Source organism: Anolis sagrei, chromosome Y (genome assembly GCF_037176765.1).
Source record: "Anolis sagrei isolate rAnoSag1 chromosome Y, rAnoSag1.mat, whole genome shotgun sequence".
NCBI classification, from domain to species: Eukaryota; Metazoa; Chordata; class Lepidosauria; order Squamata; family Dactyloidae; genus Anolis; species Anolis sagrei.
This window is the reverse complement of record NC_090035.1, coordinates 68,343,044-68,362,919: the sequence shown is the minus strand read 5'-3', so window position 1 is coordinate 68,362,919 and position 19,876 is coordinate 68,343,044. Positions and strand designations below refer to the sequence as shown.

The window sequence follows — 19,876 nt, the reverse complement described above, 5'->3', positions numbered from 1 at the left end:
AAACAACCAGTCCTGCTTCCAAAAGGTTAACAGGAATATAATCCAGATTAGTTGGAGAAAAGAAATGAATCCAACCAAGCGTTCTGAGGCAAAACGAAAGGGACAGGACACCATCAAGATGAAGCGCCTCCCAATCCCCTTGTTTTCAGAAAATATAATTTAACTAAATTGTTTGCCTGCTAACCCCCGAAATAACGAGACCACACAACAATATTTGGATTTGAAATATGGGCAACTTTTATTAATTGTTACCTGTTTAACTTTGACTGGATCTCAATTTTATGGATCTTGAACTTGGTGGCAAAGCCGAGGTAGCGTCTCTGTCCAGCCTACCTCTGGGTTAGTTAGGGTAAAACACCCGGGTCCCCTGGACACCCAATCCATGTAACCTCTGAAGGAAATGTGTAGAAGTCCCTCTCAGAGTATCGGAGACCATAATCTCTCTATTTTTAGGCCATTATAATTCCCTTCACCTAATCAAATTGAACCTTAGGTGAGTGTTTTAGTTAATGGCCTTCACCCCTGAAGGGTGTGTCTTGGGCGTACACCAAATTATTAGTTTTTCTGAATTATTTATCGCCACGGATTGGGGGCAGATGTCTATTTTGCCCCCATCCCCCACCAAGTCCTGACCACAGCTCCAAAAACCAGCCTCTAATCACCAAACGTGTTGGTAAAATCAGAAAGATGGATATAATCTGTCTCGAAAATTGGGTCTTATTATTAGTCAAAATACTATGTAGCCAGCGAGCCCCTTTATATTTGGTTTGTCACAAAAAACACCTGGCTCCCATCTTGATTTAGCCAGCTTCTGGACATCACCACCAACATGCCATCCAGGGCAAGGAATCATTGATGACCGGGACATCTCAAAACCGTCTCCCAACACCACACGTGTTGGTAAAATCAGAAAGATGGATACCATCTGTCTCAAGTCAAACCACTGTATAGCCAGTGAGCCCCTTTATCTTGGGTCAGTACAAAAAACACCTGGCTCCCATCTTGATTCAGCCAGTTTCCGGACATCGCCACCAACATGTCACCCACGGCAAGGAATCGATGACCGGGCATCTCCAAAACAGCCTCCAATCACCAAACATGTTGGCGAAATCAGAAAGCTGGATACCATCTGTCTCGAATCGAACCACCGTGTAGGTAGTGTCCCCTTTTTCTTGGGTCACCACAAAAAAATACCTGGCTTTTATCTTTATTCAGCCAGCTTCCGGACATCACACCAACATGCCACCCACGGCATGGAATTATAGTTGACCAGAACATCGGATGGGGATTCGCCCCTAGCTGCAACAATAAAGGGATACAACCGTCCCAACATCAGCCTCTTGCATCTCTTCATTCACTTGTGACCATTAATAGGCCCTAAATGGTCATCTAGGGGACTCCAGTGAGCTTGATACTTGTCCCTGTGGGCATAGCAAAAGCACTATACCAAAAGGTGAGGGGACCTCCATACGTGACCAAAGCCCCTGTTCATGAAACCAGTTGGTTGTTAGAAGAAAATGATATGAATGGGTTTCACTTGTGACTCTCTCGGGGTTGAATCGTATTCCCGCCTGATCGGTTAACATTTGGGCGGCCCCGATGGATATAAATATATCTCAAGTTGTGTCTCTCAAGCCCATAAAGAAGGGCCTTAATGACCATTGTCCAACATTAATATTTGTCAGCCAGCAAATATCATGGTAAGAAAAGGAGCTGTCACAAAATAAAAACCATTTGAATAGATTGGGTAATGGCCCTAAGCGAGTAGGTGCTCGTGACGCATCCGTCACTGGATGGTGGAGCCCTTTGTCCCTTGCATGTTTTATGGGTTCTGACCAAGATCTGTAATGTTTAGAGCTTTCAACTTAATAGTGACCGTGACCAAGCTCATAGTGAGCAATCGGTCTTTGGTAGAGCCACCCAATTGAATATTTAAAGTATAACACAAAGGGGGATACCATCCCCAGCTACTTCCCAGACTATTGGCCAGGCATGTAAGGCATCAAGGTTCGAGGCTCTTTTCTCCTATATTATCTGTTTTAGAAGCTGACCGATGCCCAACAACTCCTAGGGAGGATGAGCCCAGGCACCTGCGGCCACTTAATCATCACACACTCAACCAGCAGGTGCACTCAGCCCAGCTGAGCTGATCCCAGCTCCCAGAGCTCACGGTCTGTCGACAAGACATTGTCGTCCAGTGAGACAACCACATCCACAGGTACCTCATTCTTAGACATACAGCTTTGAGACCAAAGCCCGATCCAGCAAGGCATGGCCAGACAACCTCTAGTGGCTAGGTTAATGACAACAGATAGCCGCCCTTCATAGGCACACTGAAACATAACACTGCCAGTTTTAACAGATAACATTCCAGAGACTATCAGAGAGGCCACTCCCCTAGGGAATATGGCCAGTGTGTTTTGGTTCAAACCATAATGTATTGTGCCTTGATAACTTATCAAAATACAGAGTTCTCTCTAAACAAATGTTATTCCGTTCAGCGGGCGGCCCCACTCATGTTCAGAGCTTGTTTAAACAGCTTGGGTGGTTTAACACCTATTGCTTGATTAACAAAATGCAAAAAAGACATATGATAGGCACTATATACAAACTATTACTGCGATGACACTCCTTGCGATAATTGCTTCCCCACTACAGCCCTGGTGCCAAAAGCAACGAGTTGCAAATACTCAGATTAGTGAGACTTCGCAACTAGAAATCGTGATTTCTCAGTCATTAGCCCTTGTTCTGGGGCTTACTCCTCAACCCAGGAGACACTATATTACTAAGAGAGAGTCCTGATCCTTCTTCCTTTTGTGAAGGCCCCCAGCTATGGGGCCGATACAATCGAAAAATGATTTAAGGCTACATAATATGGCCACAGCTCGCTAATTGTTAATGGTTTTTCGTTATGGTTTCCATTTCAGATAAAGCCTGATCTGCAAAATTTAAAATTAATTAACGTTTTCCCCTTTCCAGGACGTACGGGATACTTATTATACACATACACACACACATATTTATAAGCTCTGAAGTAGACACTTCAAAACATGTCAGCCATAAAGCCCTATAATACTATCTGGTGATTTCCATGCTGTAGTTAACTGAGATCAGTCCTATATATGTCTAGTTGGATTCTGTTAACAACTTTCAGTTGCCTAAGACTACCATGGGCTAATGACAAAAATTAATGAGAATGGGGGGCCTCATACATTTTCGGATATAAAGATTGGCCCATTGCATCGTCATCTCACGTTGCCTCCTTCAGTTTGACAAACCCGTCGGCAGGGTTTATATATTTAGTTTGTTTAACCACGCCCTCAGTGACTTTTATAGATTAATTAAACAAAAAAGGAAAATTGTTCTAAAGTTGTAGTGTCAGGCCAAGCCTTTTTTGTTTTGTGATGTCATCTCACACACACACACACGGTCGCCCCATTTGGTCAGTGATATATTTGACCAGAGCTGACCTTTGGCTGGTTAAAATAAATTTAAAACTCAATAGCGTCTCATCCTGGAGACAGGGCTAGAGACAACATGCTAGTGGTGGCCTTTGAGGCTCCAGGGTCACCATTGGTGATTTATTTCAATGGACGTAGGTGGACTGAATGTTTTCCCAAATAAAATGTATTTTTTACTTTGCTGTTTGGGTTATCCTGGAGCTCAGTGCAATGGCTGCTGCCAATCAATACAGCATATGGAATGGCTTCAGTGACCAGGAGTAACTTTATTTATTTTATAATATTATGTATGCTTATTATTTATTTACAGTATTTACATCCCGCCCTTCTCACTCCGCAGGGGACTATGTACACATATATGGCAAACATTCAATGCCAATTTGACATACAACGTATACAGACATACACAGAGGCTATTTAATTTTTCTTGGCTGCCAGGGGAGCTGTCTCTTTCATCCTCCATCTGCGACACTGATGAAGTACTTCCGCATTCCCCTCATGGTTTTGCTGAAGTGCTTCGCTGGAGTCTTTTTATGGCCTCATTAATTTAGCCTCCCCACACAAGGTGGTACCTAATTTTCCTACTTGACAGATGCAACTGTCTTTTGGGTTGCAAAGGTCAACAACAGGCTACACAATTGGTTGGAAGCCCACTCCAACCTGGCTTCGAACTCATGACCTTTTGGTCAGAGTGATCTTAATGCAGCTGACACTCAGCCAGCTGCCCCACAATCCCATATATTGACAGTCATTATTGTTGACATTGTGTTGTAAAAATGGTTAAAAAAAGCAAATAAATAAATAAAATTAGAAATAAAATCTTAGTTAGCCACAGAAGGAATTGGCCGTCTGCAAGGACGTTGACCAGGGGAGGCACAGATGGTTTGATGTTTGTTATCCTTGTGGGAGGCTTTTTCCATGTCCCCGCATGAGGAGCTGGAGCTGATAGAGGGAGCTCATCAGCCTCTCCCCAGATCCGAACCTGCGACCTGTCGGTCTTCAGTCCTCACAGCCCAAGGGTTTATAAATGTGTTTTTAAATAAAACCAACATGCATTTGTGACGAATGATAGTAACATGCGTTGTGGCTAATTTATTCATAACTTAAAACAGTAAAAACCTGGTGAGTAATTGGTGTGATTCACCTTCATCTATGTGCTGTCCAAAACAGCCTAGGTCGTGCAGCCACTGTGTAATTAAGTGGCTGTCTCGGTGTCAGTCAACCACCATAAAATGGCTGCCAGCCATGGGGCTATAGATGGCTTCAGTATATAAAATGGCTGCTGGGGCCAAGATGGCCGACTGCCACGTGTACAGTGATGTCCTGTCCACAAGCAACTGGCATCATCAGGCAACCAGGAGGCCAGCCAAGAAGCTCCTAAGGGTGGATAGAGGGTGTGCCGCCAGCGCTTGGCCTAACAGGCAGGTCAGATCCATAAGCGCTGAGCCAGGGCAGAAAGGCCCCACAGCCAACATGCCTAGCGGTGAAAGAAACAGGGCGGGGGAGGGGCCAAACAAGTCCTATCACTTTGAAGTCCTATCAAGGAAGCAATTGAACTGAAAATAAAGCGAATCACACTGGCCTTAACCCAGTTTATTATAACTTTGTGTCTTGCCTTTTATTGAAATATTAATGACCATTCCTACAAGGGAATTTGGTTCTTTCTTTGCTTTTTTGGCTTTGCCCTGTAACAGTTAAAAGAAGTTTAAGAGGATGTCCTTTCACAGCTTCAAAAAGTCAAAACCAGGCAAAGCCAGGGGAGGAGACAAGGGAGGAAGGCAGGCTGGCAGAGCCCTGCTAAACCACCAACCCCCAGCCCAGGGGAACAACCTGGGGGAGGGGATCCTGACTCAGGGCCAAAGAGGCGGTGGGGGTGCCAAGGCAAGGGAGCTGCCACCCCCCAAGGGCCCAGAGACAGACCTTGAGTGTCCTCCCTGGTCCACATTCAGCTTCAGAATGAAGAAGGGGGCGGGCCAGTGCGGAGAGCAAAGTAGAGAGCTTAAGGAGCTGGGCATGTTTAGCCTGAAGAAGAGAAGGCTGAGAGGAGATGTGATAGCCATGTATAAATATGTGAGAGGAAGCCACAGGGAGGAGGGAGCAAGCTTGTTTTCTGCTTCCTTGGAGACTAGGACGCAATGGAACAATGGCTTCAAACTACAAGAGAGGAGATTCCATCTGAACACGAGGAAGAACTTCCTGACTGTGAGAGTTGTTCAGCAGTGGAACTCTCTGCCCCGGAGTGTGGTGGAGGCTGCTTCTTTGGAAGCTTTTAAACAGAGGCTGGATGGCCATCTGTCAGGGGTGATTTGAATGCAATATTCCTGCTTCTTGGCAGAATGGGGTTGGACTGGATGGCCCATGAGGTCTCTTCCAACCAAGCTTTGAAGTTGCAAGGCTATTCAATGCCAATCAAGGGGGCTAATTGCAACCTTCACACTTGCAACCTCAAGCGGACAGGAGTCCTTTCTCCCTCCCTGGACCTCATTCCACAGGGATATAAACCTCACTTGCCAGTTTCCCACAGACCTCACAACCTCTGAGGATGCTGCCATAGATGCAGGCGAAACGTCAGGAGAGAATGCTTCTGGAAAACGGCCAGGCAGTTCAGAAAATTCACAGCAACAAATGTGGTGTAGTTGGCCAGTAGCTCAATGTCAGGTAGACTGACTCAGATTCATGTCTCACACCTTGGATAAGGCCACAGCCTTGGATAAGGCCTCAGTTGACACCTTGTCAATCAACCATCAAGTCCTTCGATGTCACCAATGCAAGGCCTATGTTCCTCCATGATGGCATCTCTGCTCTCCATAGGAGCAGACCTGTGAAGAATGATGGGAGCTGCAATCCGCAACACTCTCTGGGGCTTCCCTGGCCCCATTCTCCTCTCTCAAGGAACTCAGCACAGAACCAGCTGCCAAGCCCCAGAGAATGAGCTGGGTCGTGGCAGGGGGGTGGGTCTGGATCGCCTAGGGGGCCCCTTCCCACAACCTGGTTCTATGCATTCACTAGTATTACTATTATTAACATAAAGTTTATCATCATCATCATCATCTACAGAAATAAAAATGAAAGGTTTGTTTGTGGGATTAACAGAACTCAAAAACCACTGGACGCATTGTCGCCAAATTTGGGCACAAGACACCTACTGACCCAAGGAGTGGCCATTACTAAGAAAACCTGAGTTTGTCATTTGGGAGTTGTAGTTGCTGGGATGTATAGTTCACCTACAATCAAAGAGCATTCTGAACTCCACCAATGATGGAATAGAACCAAACCTGGCACACAGGACTCCCTTGACCCAACAGAAAACATGAGACAGGGTTGGTGGGCATTGGGTTTGAGAGTTCTGGTTCAGTTCCCTCCAGAGAGCACTGTGGGCTCACACAATGATGGGTCACACACTCTCAGCCGCAGAAGCAAATCAAGGAATGACTTGAGGGCAAACAACAACTACTACTACTACAGAGTTAGAATCCCCGCTCAACCATAGAAAGCCATTGGATGCTTCACACACTCTCTGCCTCAGAGTCAAACCAAGGTATGACAACAACAACAGAGTTAGAATCCCTGCTCAACCATAGAAAGCCATTGGATGGGTCACATACCCTCAGCCTCAGAGGCAAACCAAGGAATGACTTGAAGGCAAACAACAAGAATGAGTTAGAATCCCCACTCAAGCATAGAAGGCTATTGGATGGGTCACACACTCTCAGCCTCAGAGGCAAACCAAGGAATGACTTGAAGGCAAACAACAACAACTACAACAGAGTTAGAATCCCCGTTCAAACATATAAAGCCATTGGATAGTTCACACACTCAGCCTCAGAGTCAAACCAAGGTATGACAACAACAACAGAGTTAGAATCCCTGCTCAACCATAGAAAGCTATTGGATGGGTCACATACTCTCAGCCTCAGAGGCAAACCAAGGAATGACTTGAAGGCAAACAACAACAACAAGAATGAGTTAGAATCCCCACTCAAGCATAGAAAGCTATTGGCTGGGTCACACACTCTCAGCCTCAGAGGCAAACCAAGGAATGATTTGAAGGCAAACAACAACAATGAGTTAGAATCCCCACTCAAGCATAGAAGGCTCAAACATATAAAGACATTGGATGGGTCACACACTCTCAGCCTCACCTACAATCAAATAGCATTCTGAACTCCACCCATGAGGGAACTGAACCAAACGTGGCACACAGAACTCCCATGACCAATCTATATCTGTATCTATCTATCTATATATCTATCTATATCTATACATATAATAAAAGTCAAAACTTGTATGTGGCGGATGTGTGGCGGTGTGGCGGGAGGAGTATGTGCCAGCGTTTTGATTGGCCAGCCTGAAAGTTCCAACATTCGGATTGGCTGCCGCAGTGGTGCTATTTGCATATGGTCTCTGATTGGCCAGCTTCAAGAGGAGCTCCTGGTGGAGAAAAGAGTTCATGGAAGAAACGGGGACATGAGAAGGAAATTTGCATATGGTCTCTGATTGGCCAGCCTGAAACCCAACATTCCGAGATGACAAAGAGAGGAAAGGAAAGGCCGGGGGCTGGGTCAGAACACTCCCAATACAGACCGAAATAGGCACACAGAGCCCCCATCACCCACTCTACATCCTACTGCAGTTTGGAGGAGTATGAACCATGGATGATGGGACTTGCGGTACCATCACTCACATTCTGAGATCGCTGTTAACCTCATCCAATGACTGATCAGGACCAAACTTGGCACATAGACCTCTCATGCCCCACTTTACATCCTGGTGTGGTTTGGCCGGGGATGGACCTTGGATTATGGGACTTGCAGTACCTTTGCTCAATTCTTGAAACCACTGCAACCCTCATGCAATTACCAATAAAGACCAAACTTTGCACACTGAGTCTCCATGACACACTCTACATCCTGGTGCGGTTTGGGGGAGGATGCACCATGGACGATGGGACTTGCAATACCTGCACTCCCTTCCTGAGACCATTACAACTGCCAACAGTGATAGATCAGGACCACAATTCGCACAGAGAGCCCACATGACCCACTCTACATCCTGGTGCAGTTTGGAAAAATATGGAAATGGATGATGGGACTTGAAGTCACTTCACTCACTTCCTGAGACCACTGAGACCCTCGCCAATGACGGATCAAGACCAAACTTGGCACACAGAGTCCCCATGACCCACTCTACATCCTGGTGCACGTTTGAGGAGGACAGACCATGGATGATGGGACTTCAAGTACCTCCACTCCCTTCCCAAGACTGCTGCAACCCTCATCTAATGTCCAATCAAGACCAAACTTGGCACACAGAACACCCATGACCCACTCTACATCCTGATACTGTTTGGAGGAGGGTTGACCATGGATGATAGAATTTGCAGTACATTTACTCACTGAAACCACTGCGACCCTAATCCAATGACCGATAAAGACCAAACTTGGCATACAGAACCGCCATTACCCACTTTCTCTAATAACCCGGGCAGCGCCGGGTCCCCAAGCCAGTATATAATAAAGAAGAGTGCTTCTTTGTATCGGACAGAGGAATTGTGGAGGGAGGGCGGACGGTGATGTGGCAGCGTTTTGATTGGCCAGCCTGAAAGTTCCAACATTCGGATTGGCTGCCGCAGTGGTGCTATTTGCATATGGTCTCTGATTGGCCAGCTTCAAGAGGAGCCCCTGGTGGAGAAGAGGGTTCATGGCAGAAACGGGGCGTGACAGAAGGAAATTTGCATATGGTCTCTGATTGGCCAGCCTCAAATCCAACATTCCGAGATGACAAAGAGAGGAAAGGAAAGGCCGGGGGGGCTGGGTCAGAACACTACCAATACAGACCGAAATTGGCACACAGAGCCCCCATCACCTACTGCAGTTTGGAGGACTATGAACCATGGATGATGGGACTTGCAGTACCACCACTCACCACATTCTGAGACCGCTGTTAACCTTATCCAATGACTGATCAGGACCAAACTTCGCACAGAGACCTCTCATGACCCACTTTACGTCCTGGTGTGGTTTGGCCGGAGATGGACCGTGGATTATGGGACTTGCAGTACCATTGCTCAATTCTTCAGACCATTGCAACCCTCATCCAATTACCAATAAATACCAAACTTGGCACACTGAGTCTCCATGACGCACTCTACATCCAGGTGCAGTTTGAAGGAGGATGCACCATGGACGATGAGACTTGCAATACCTGCACTCCCTTCCTAAGACCATTATAACTGCCAACAATGATGGATCAGGACCACAATTTACACAGAGAGCCCGCATAACTCACTCTACATCCTGGTGCGGTTTGGAAGAATTTGACAATGGATGATGGGACTTGCAGTCACTTCACTCACTTCCTGAGACCACTGAGACCCTCGCCAATGACTCATCAAGACTAAACTTGCCACATGGAGCTTCAATGACCCACTCTACATCCTGGAGCAGTTTGGAGGACGACAGACCATGGATGATGGGACTTCAAGTACCTCCACTACCCAAGACTGCTGCAAAACTCATCTAGTGACCAATCAAGACCAACGTTGCCACACAGAGCTCCAATGACCCACTCTACATCCTGCTGCAGTTTTGGAGACGGGTGGACCATGGATGATGGAACTTCCAGTACCTTCACTCACATTCTGAGACCTCTGCAAACCTCATCCAATGACGGATCAAGACCAAACTTGGCACATAGACCTCTCATAACCCACTTTACGTCCTGGTGTTGTTTGGAAAACTTTGGAGATGGATGATGGGACTTGCAGTACCTTTGCTCACTTCCTGAGACCACTGAGACCCTCGCCAATGACTAATCAAGACTAAACTTGGCACATGGAGCTCCAATGACCCACACTACATCCTGCTGCAGTTTGGAGGAGGACAGACCATGGATGATGGGGCTTCAAGTACCTCCACTCCCTTCCCAAGACTGCTGTAACCCTCTTCTAATGACCAATCAAAACTACACTTGGCACACAGAGCCCCCATGATCCACTCTACATCCTGCTGCAGTTTGAAAGGGGATGGACTTTGGATGATGGGACTTGCAATACCTTCACTCACTTACTGACACCACTGCCACCCTCATCTAATGACTGATAAAGACCAAACTTGGCACACAGAGCCCCCATGACCCACTCTATATCCTGCTGCTGTTTGTAGGAGGATGGCCCATGGATGATGGGACTTCAAGTACCTTCACTCACTTCCTGAAAATAATGCAGCCGTTATCCAAAGACCAATAAAGACCAAACTTGGCATACAGAACCACCATTACCCACTTTCTCTAATAATCCGGGCAACGCCGGGTCCCCAAGCTAGTATATAATAAAGAAGAGTGTTTGTTTGTATCGGACAGAGGAAGGACATAGGGCGGTGTATGTGGCAGCGTTCTGATTGGTTGCCGCTGTGGTGCTATTTGCATATGGTCTCTGATTGACCAGCTTCAATAGGAGCCCCTGGAGGAGAAGAGGGTTCATGGCAGAAACGGGGCATGACAGAAGGAAATTTGCATATGGTCTCTGATTGGCCAGCCTCAAATCCAACATTCCGAGATGACAAAGAGAAGGAAAGGAAAGGCCGGGGGATGGGTCAGAACACTACCAATACAAACCGAAATAGGCACACAGAGCCCCCATCACCCACTCTACATCCTACTGCAGTTTGGAGGAGCATGAACCATGGATGATGGGACTTGCAGTACCACCACTCACATTCTGAGAACGCTGTTAATGACTGAACAGGACCAAACTTCGCACAGAGACCTCTCATGACCCACTTTACGTCCCGGTGTGGTTTGGCCGGAGATGGACCGTGGAGTATGGGACTTGCAGTACCATTGCTCAATTCTTCAGACCATTGCAACCCTCATCCAATTACCGATAAAGACCAAATTTGGCACACTGAGTCCCCTTGATGCACTCTACATCCTGGTGCGGTTTGGGGGAGGATGCACCATAGACGATGGGACTTGCAATACCTGCACTCCCTTCCTGAGACCATTGCAACTGCCAACAGTGATGGATCAGGATCACAATTCGCACAGAGAGCCCACATGACCCACTCTACATCCTGGTGCAGTTTGGAAAAATATGGAAATGGATGATGGGACTTGAAGTCACTTCACTCACTTCCTGAGACCACTGAGACCCTCGCCAATGACGGATCAAGACCAAACTTGGCACACAGAGTCCCCATGACCCACTCTACATCCTGGTGCACGTTTGAGGAGGGCAGACCATGGATGATGGGACTTCAAGTACCTCCACTCCCTTCCCAAGACTGCTGCAACCCTCATCTAATGTCCAATCAAGACCAAACTTGGCACACAGAGCCCCCATGACCCACTCTACATCCCAATGCTGTTTGGAGGAGGGTTGACCATGGATGATGGGACTTGCAGTACCTTTACTCACTTACTGAAACCACTGTGACCCTAATCCAATGACTAATAAAGACCAAACTTAGCACACAGAGCCCCCATGACCCACTCTGCGTCCTCCTGCAGTTTGAAGGTTTGACTTTGGATGATGGGACTTGCAGTACCTTCACTCACTTACTGAAAATACTGCCACCCTCATTCAATGACTGATAAAGACCAAACTTGGCACACAGAGCCCCCATGACCCACTCTATATCCTGCTGCTGTTTGGAGGAGGGTTGACCATGGATGATGGGACTTCAAGTACCTTCACTCACTACCTGAAAACAATGCAACCGTCATCCAATGACCAATAAACACCAAACTTGGCATACAGAGCCGCCATTACCCACTTTCTCTAATTACCCGGGCAGCGCCGGGTCCCCAAGCTAGTGTATATAATAAAAGTCAAAACTTGTATGCGGAGGACAAAAGTGTGGCGGGAGGAGTATGTGCCAGCGTTCTGATTGGCTGCCGCTGTGGTGCTATTTGCATATGGTCTCTGATTGGCCAGCTTCAATAGGAGCCCCTGGTGGAGAAAAGAGTTTATGGCAGAAACGGGGACATGAGAAGGAAATTTGCATATGGTCTCTGATTGGCCAGCCTCCATTCCAAGATTCCGAGATGACAAAGAGAGGAAAGGAAAAGGCCAGGAGCTGAGTCAGACAATTAACAATACAGACCAGACTTGGCACACAGAGCCCCCATGATGCACTCGACATCCTACTGCAGTTTGGAGGAGGATGAACCATGGATGATGGGACTTGCAGTACCATCACTCACATTCTGAGACCGCTGTTAACCTCATCCAATGACCGATCAGGAACAAACTTGGCACATAGACCTCTCATGACCCACTTTATGTCCTGGTGTGGTTTGGCCGGGGATGGACCGTGGATTATGGGACTTGCAGTACCTTTGCTCAATTCTTGAGACCACTGCAACCCTCATCCAATTACCGATAAAGACCAAAACTTGGCACACTGAGTCTTCATGACGCACTCTACATCCTGGTGCAAGTTGGAGGAGGATGCACCATGGACGATGGGACTTGCAATACCTGAACTCCCTTCCCAAGACCATTACAACTGCCAACAATGATGCATCAGGACCACAATTCACACAGAGAGCCCGCATGACCCACTCTACATCCTGGTGCAGTTTGGAAGAATTTGACAATGGATGATGGGACTTGCAGTCACTTCATTCACTTCCTGAGACCACCGAGATCCTCACCAATGAGTGATCAAGACCAAACTTGGCACACATAGTCCCTATTGCCCACTCTACATCCTGGTGCACTTTCGAGGAGGACAGACCATGGATGATGGGACTTCAAGTACCTCCACTCCCTTCCCAAGACTGCTGCAACCCTCATCTGATGTCCGATCAAAACCAAACTTGGCACACAGAGCACCCATGATCCACTCTACATCCCAATGCTGTTTGAAGGAGGACGGACGACGGATGATGGGACTCCAAGTACCTTCACTCACTCCCTGAAACCACAGCGACACTTATACGAATACCAATAAAGACCAAACTTGGTACAGAGAGCCCCCTTGGCCAACTCAACATTCAAATGAGGTTTGGGGGAGAACAGACTATGGAGGATGGGACTTGCAGTACCTAAACTCACTTTCTGAGACCACTGTGACCCTCATCCAATGACTGAGCAAGAACAAAACTCGGCACACAGGGCCCTCATGACCCACTCTCCATTCTGGTGCAGTTTGGAGGAGGATGGACCACAGATGATGGGACTCGCAGTACCTTCACTAACTTCCTAAGACCACTGTAAGCCATATAAATAACTGATAAAGACCAACCTTGAGACCCAATTCCTTTCTCAAATAACCCGGGCAGCGCCGGGTCCCCAAGCTAGTATATAATAAAGGTGAAAGTTTGTATGTGGAGGACAAAAGTGTGGCGGTGTGGCGGTGTATGTGCCAGCATTCTGATTGGCCAGCCTGAAAGTTCCAACATTTGGATTGGCTGCCGCAGTGCTGCTATTTGCATATGGTCTCTGATTGGCCAGCTTCAAGAGGAGCCCCTGGTGGAGAAAAGAGTTCATGGCAGAAACGGAGACATGAGAAGGAAATTTGCATATGGTCTCTGATTGGCCAGTCTCAAATCCAACATTCCGAGATGACAGAGAGGAAAGGAAAGGCCGGGGGCTGGGTCAGAACACTACCAATACAGAACAGACTTGGCACACAGAGCCCCCATCACCCACTTTACATCCTACTGCAGTTTGGAGGAGTATGAACCATGGATGATGGGACTTGCAGTACCACCACTCATATTCTGAGACCGCTGTTAACCTTATCCAATGACTGATCAGGACCAAACTTGGCACATAGACCTCTCATGACCCACTTTACGTCCCGGTGTGTTTTGGCCGGGGATGGACCATGGATTATAGGACTTGCAGTACCTTTGCTCAATTCCTGCGACCAATGCAACCCTCATCCAATTACCGATAAAGACCAAATTTGGCACACTGAGTCCCCTTGATGCACTCTACATCCTGGTGCGGTTTGGGGGAGGATGCACCATAGACGATGGGACTTGCAATACCTGCACTCCCTTCCTGAGACCATTGCAACTGCCAACAGTGATGGATCAGGATCACAATTCGCACAGAGAGCCCACATGACCCACTCTACATCCTGGTGCAGTTTGGAAAAATATGGAAATGGATGATGGGACTTGAAGTCACTTCACTCACTTCCTGAGACCACTGAGACCCTCGCCAATGACGGATCAAGACCAAACTTGGCACACAGAGTCCCCATGACCCACTCTACATCCTGGTGCACGTTTGAGGAGGGCAGACCATGGATGATGGGACTTCAAGTACCTCCACTCCCTTCCCAAGACTGCTGCAACCCTCATCTAATGTCCAATCAAGACCAAACTTGGCACACAGAGCCCCCATGACCCACTCTACATCCCAATGCTGTTTGGAGGAGGGTTGACCATGGATGATGGGACTTGCAGTACCTTTACTCACTTACTGAAACCACTGTGACCCTAATCCAATGACTAATAAAGACCAAACTTAGCACACAGAGCCCCCATGACCCACTCTGCGTCCTCCTGCAGTTTGAAGGTTTGACTTTGGATGATGGGACTTGCAGTACCTTCACTCACTTACTGAAAATACTGCCACCCTCATTCAATGACTGATAAAGACCAAACTTGGCACACAGAGCCCCCATGACCCACTCTATATCCTGCTGCTGTTTGGAGGAGGGTTGACCATGGATGATGGGACTTCAAGTACCTTCACTCACTACCTGAAAACAATGCAACCGTCATCCAATGACCAATAAACACCAAACTTGGCATACAGAGCCGCCATTACCCACTTTCTCTAATTACCCGGGCAGCGCCGGGTCCCCAAGCTAGTGTATATAATAAAAGTCAAAACTTGTATGCGGAGGACAAAAGTGTGGCGGGAGGAGTATGTGCCAGCGTTCTGATTGGCTGCCGCTGTGGTGCTATTTGCATATGGTCTCTGATTGGCCAGCTTCAATAGGAGCCCCTGGTGGAGAAAAGAGTTTATGGCAGAAACGGGGACATGAGAAGGAAATTTGCATATGGTCTCTGATTGGCCAGCCTCCATTCCAAGATTCCGAGATGACAAAGAGAGGAAAGGAAAAGGCCAGGAGCTGAGTCAGACAATTAACAATACAGACCAGACTTGGCACACAGAGCCCCCATGATGCACTCGACATCCTACTGCAGTTTGGAGGAGGATGAACCATGGATGATGGGACTTGCAGTACCATCACTCACATTCTGAGACCGCTGTTAACCTCATCCAATGACCGATCAGGAACAAACTTGGCACATAGACCTCTCATGACCCACTTTATGTCCTGGTGTGGTTTGGCCGGGGATGGACCGTGGATTATGGGACTTGCAGTACCTTTGCTCAATTCTTGAGACCACTGCAACCCTCATCCAATTACCGATAAAGACCAAAACTTGGCACACTGAGTCTTCATGACGCACTCTACATCCTGGTGCAAGTTGGAGGAGGATGCACCATGGACGATGGGACTTGCAATACCTGAACTCCCTTCCCAAGACCATTACAACTGCCAACAATGATGCATCAGGACCACAATTCACACAGAGAGCCCGCATGACCCACTCTACATCCTGGTGCAGTTTGGAAGAATTTGACAATGGATGATGGGACTTGCAGTCACTTCATTCACTTCCTGAGACCACCGAGATCCTCACCAATGAGTGATCAAGACCAAACTTGGCACACATAGTCCCTATTGCCCACTCTACATCCTGGTGCACTTTCGAGGAGGACAGACCATGGATGATGGGACTTCAAGTACCTCCACTCCCTTCCCAAGACTGCTGCAACCCTCATCTGATGTCCGATCAAAACCAAACTTGGCACACAGAGCACCCATGATCCACTCTACATCCCAATGCTGTTTGAAGGAGGACGGACGACGGATGATGGGACTCCAAGTACCTTCACTCACTCCCTGAAACCACAGCGACACTTATACGAATACCAATAAAGACCAAACTTGGTACAGAGAGCCCCCTTGGCCAACTCAACATTCAAATGAGGTTTGGGGGAGAACAGACTATGGAGGATGGGACTTGCAGTACCTAAACTCACTTTCTGAGACCACTGTGACCCTCATCCAATGACTGAGCAAGAACAAAACTCTGCACACAGGGCCCTCATGACCCACTCTCCCTTCTGGTGCAGTTTGGAGGAGGCTGGACCACAGATGATGGGACTCGCAGTACCTTCACTAACTTCCTAAGACCACTGTAAGCCATATAAATAACTGATAAAGACCAACCTTGAGACCCAATTCCTTTCTCAAATAACCCGGGCAGCGCCGGGTCCCCAAGCTAGTATATAATAAAGGTGAAAGTTTGTATGTGGAGGACAAAAGTGTGGCGGTGTGGCGGTGTATGTGCCAGCATTCTGATTGGCCAGCCTGAAAGTTCCAACATTTGGATTGGCTGCCGCAGTGCTGCTATTTGCATATGGTCTCTGATTGGCCAGCTTCAAGAGGAGCCCCTGGTGGAGAAAAGAGTTCATGGCAGAAACGGAGACATGAGAAGGAAATTTGCATATGGTCTCTGATTGGCCAGTCTCAAATCCAACATTCCGAGATGACAGAGAGGAAAGGAAAGGCCGGGGGCTGGGTCAGAACACTACCAATACAGAACAGACTTGGCACACAGAGCCCCCATCACCCACTTTACATCCTACTGCAGTTTGGAGGAGTATGAACCATGGATGATGGGACTTGCAGTACCACCACTCATATTCTGAGACCGCTGTTAACCTTATCCAATGACTGATCAGGACCAAACTTGGCACATAGACCTCTCATGACCCACTTTACGTCCTGGTGTGGTTTGCCCGGGGATGGGCCGTGGATTATGGGACTTGCAGTACCATTGCACAATTCTTCAGATCACTGCAACCCTCATCCAATTACCAATAAATACTAAACTTGGCACACTGAGTCTCCATGACGCACTCTACATGCAGGTGCAGTTTGAAGAAGGATGCACCATGGACGATGGGACTTCCAATACCTGCACTCCCTTCCTAACACCATTACAACTGCCAACAATGATGGATCGGGACCACAATTTACACAGAGACCCAGCATGACCCACTCTACATCCTGGTGCGGTTTTGAAGAATTTACAATGGATCATGGGACTTGCAGTCACTTCACTCACTTCCTGAGACCACTGAGACCCTCGCCAATGACTAATCAAGACTAAACTTGGCACATGGAGCTTCAATGACCCACTCAACATCCTGGTGCAGTTTGGAGAAGGGTGGACCATGGATGATGGAACTTCCAGTACCTTTACTCACATTCTGAGACCTCTGCAAACCTCATCCAATGACGGATGAACACCAAACTTGGCACATAGACCTCTCATGACCCATGTTACGTCCTGGTGTTGTTTGGCACACAGAGCCCCCATGATCCACTCTACATCCTGCTGCAGTTTGAAAGGGGATGGACTTTGGATGATGGGACTTGCACTACCTTTACTCACTTACTGACACCACTGCCACCCTCATCTAAAGACTGATAAAGACCAAACTGGATCTCCTCGACGGGATTGCTGGGGGCAGCGCCATGGAGGGTGGCCACGGGACCAAAGTCTCGGGCACGCAGTTCTAGCCCTGGATCCACTCGGCTGGATCGCTGGGGGCGGCGCCATGGAGGGCAGCCTGGGGACCTAAGTCTCGGTGCGCAGCTCTTGCCCTAGATCCGCTGAGCGGGATTGTTGGGGGCAGCGCCATGGAGGGTAGCCACGGGACCGCAGTCTCGGGCAAGCAACTCCAGCCCTGGACCCCCTGTGTGGGATCACCAGAGGCGGTGCAATGGAGGGCAACGACGGGACCGCAGTCTCAGGTGCGCAGCTGTAGCCCTAGGCCCGCAGAGCGGGACTCTTGGGGCATTGCCAGGGAGCCAAAGACCCGGGCGCGATGATCTGGCCTGAGCCAGCACATAAGGTCTCGATGAGAACGGCAGCGGCAAACAAACCGCGACAGCCAGGTCCCTGAGCCGCAGTCTCTGCGAAGCCCGGCAACGCGCTCCCAACCGTGGAGAGCGTGGACGAGAAGAGGCTGATGTGCGACATAGCAATATCAGCCACCAGGTGGTGCAGTTGGAAGAGCATTTAAAGCAGCATTTCAGGGAGCAACTAGTTGCCCCTTTAGCTCAGGGTTTTTCTCCTCACGAACGACAATGAGGGTATCATATGTCTCTCTGAGGCACAGAAGGGAAAGGCAAGCCCAGAGATAGACATAGCGCACCCATTCAAGCCAAACAATTGCCCCCCCCCCCCTCACAAGAGGCGGTAAACACCCTTACCGGCCTGATACGTAGTGCAGTCCCGGCAAAAATCAAAACCAGTAACACAGTTTAACAATAAGAATAGAATGATAGTAATAATAAAGAAGAGAGGGGCTCCATAAAAGACTGCAGTAACCGCTCAGAAGCCGGCAGGGGGAGCAGGGTTTCTCTGCACTCTAGACGGAGGCTGAGAAGCGGCTTGCGAAATGGCACTAGATGGAGTTCCCGCCTTTTTAATCAGGCTCTGGTTAGGCTGAGGGCCCTGGCGGCCATCTTGGCGGCCCTTGTTCCTCAGTTTTTTCGCCTACTTTTTGAGGGGAGCACCCTGACGCCGCAATTAGCCAGAAAGGTAAGTGCAAGAAATCGGCAGACATTGGCTGCTTGGGAGTAGAAGGGGCTTTACATATAAGGCCACCTTAAGCCTGGACTCACTATTATTATTATTATTATGAGGTGTGAAGGCCCTGCAAACGGGGCAAGCCAAGCAGAGGGAATACCCATTAGTGTGAGGTAAAACATTGGGGCAATCGGCGCACTTTCAAAGAAATGGAAGCCCTGCCTATTAGGAACCAGTTAAGGATCAATGAAGAATCAAAGAATAGCAAAACGAACCAGAATAGGAGCAATCCAGATAATACAGAGCTCGCACTAAGGTTCTCCCAGCTGATGCCCAAGCGGCGGATAGAGGACTGGTGGCTGGCCCCGCCCAGGGGCCTTATATACTCGAGGATGGGCGGGGCCAGGCGGGGAGTAAAAATGTCTTTTTATATTCTAGAACAGGGGTCCCCAAACTAAGGCCCGCGGGCCGTATGTGGCCCCCCAGGGGCATTTATCCGGTCACCGTGCCCTGAAGGGCTGCCCCTCCCAAGGGCAGCAAGAAAGGGCCGGATAAATGGGCGCCGTCAAAGCCGGAGGGAGAGCTGGGCACCGGTGTCTGGGGGAGGAGGAGGAGCAGGAGGCTGGGGAGGAGGAAGAAGCAGAGCTGGGCTCCCCTTCTCCACTCGGCCCTCCTGGCTTTAGCTCCCGGCAGGCAGCTCACGCTGGGCTGGTCTAGCAGCATTGCCTGCTCTGGGAGTTGGAGCAGTCGCTTATCTACGCTGCCCAGGC

At 48.5% G+C, this 19,876-nt stretch overlaps 1 protein-coding gene across 1 annotated transcript in view; it reads right to left on the bottom strand.

The window, feature by feature from the left end:
- Positions 1–19,444, bottom strand: part of LOC132765497 (synaptonemal complex central element protein 2) — a 35,962-nt gene extending 16,518 nt beyond the window's left edge. Inside the window, exon 1 of the mRNA XM_067461933.1 lies at positions 19,382–19,444. The gene's annotated coding sequence lies outside the window, so the exon portion shown is untranslated. The remainder of the gene's footprint in view (positions 1–19,381) is intronic.
- Positions 19,445–19,876: the final 432 nt, after the last annotated feature.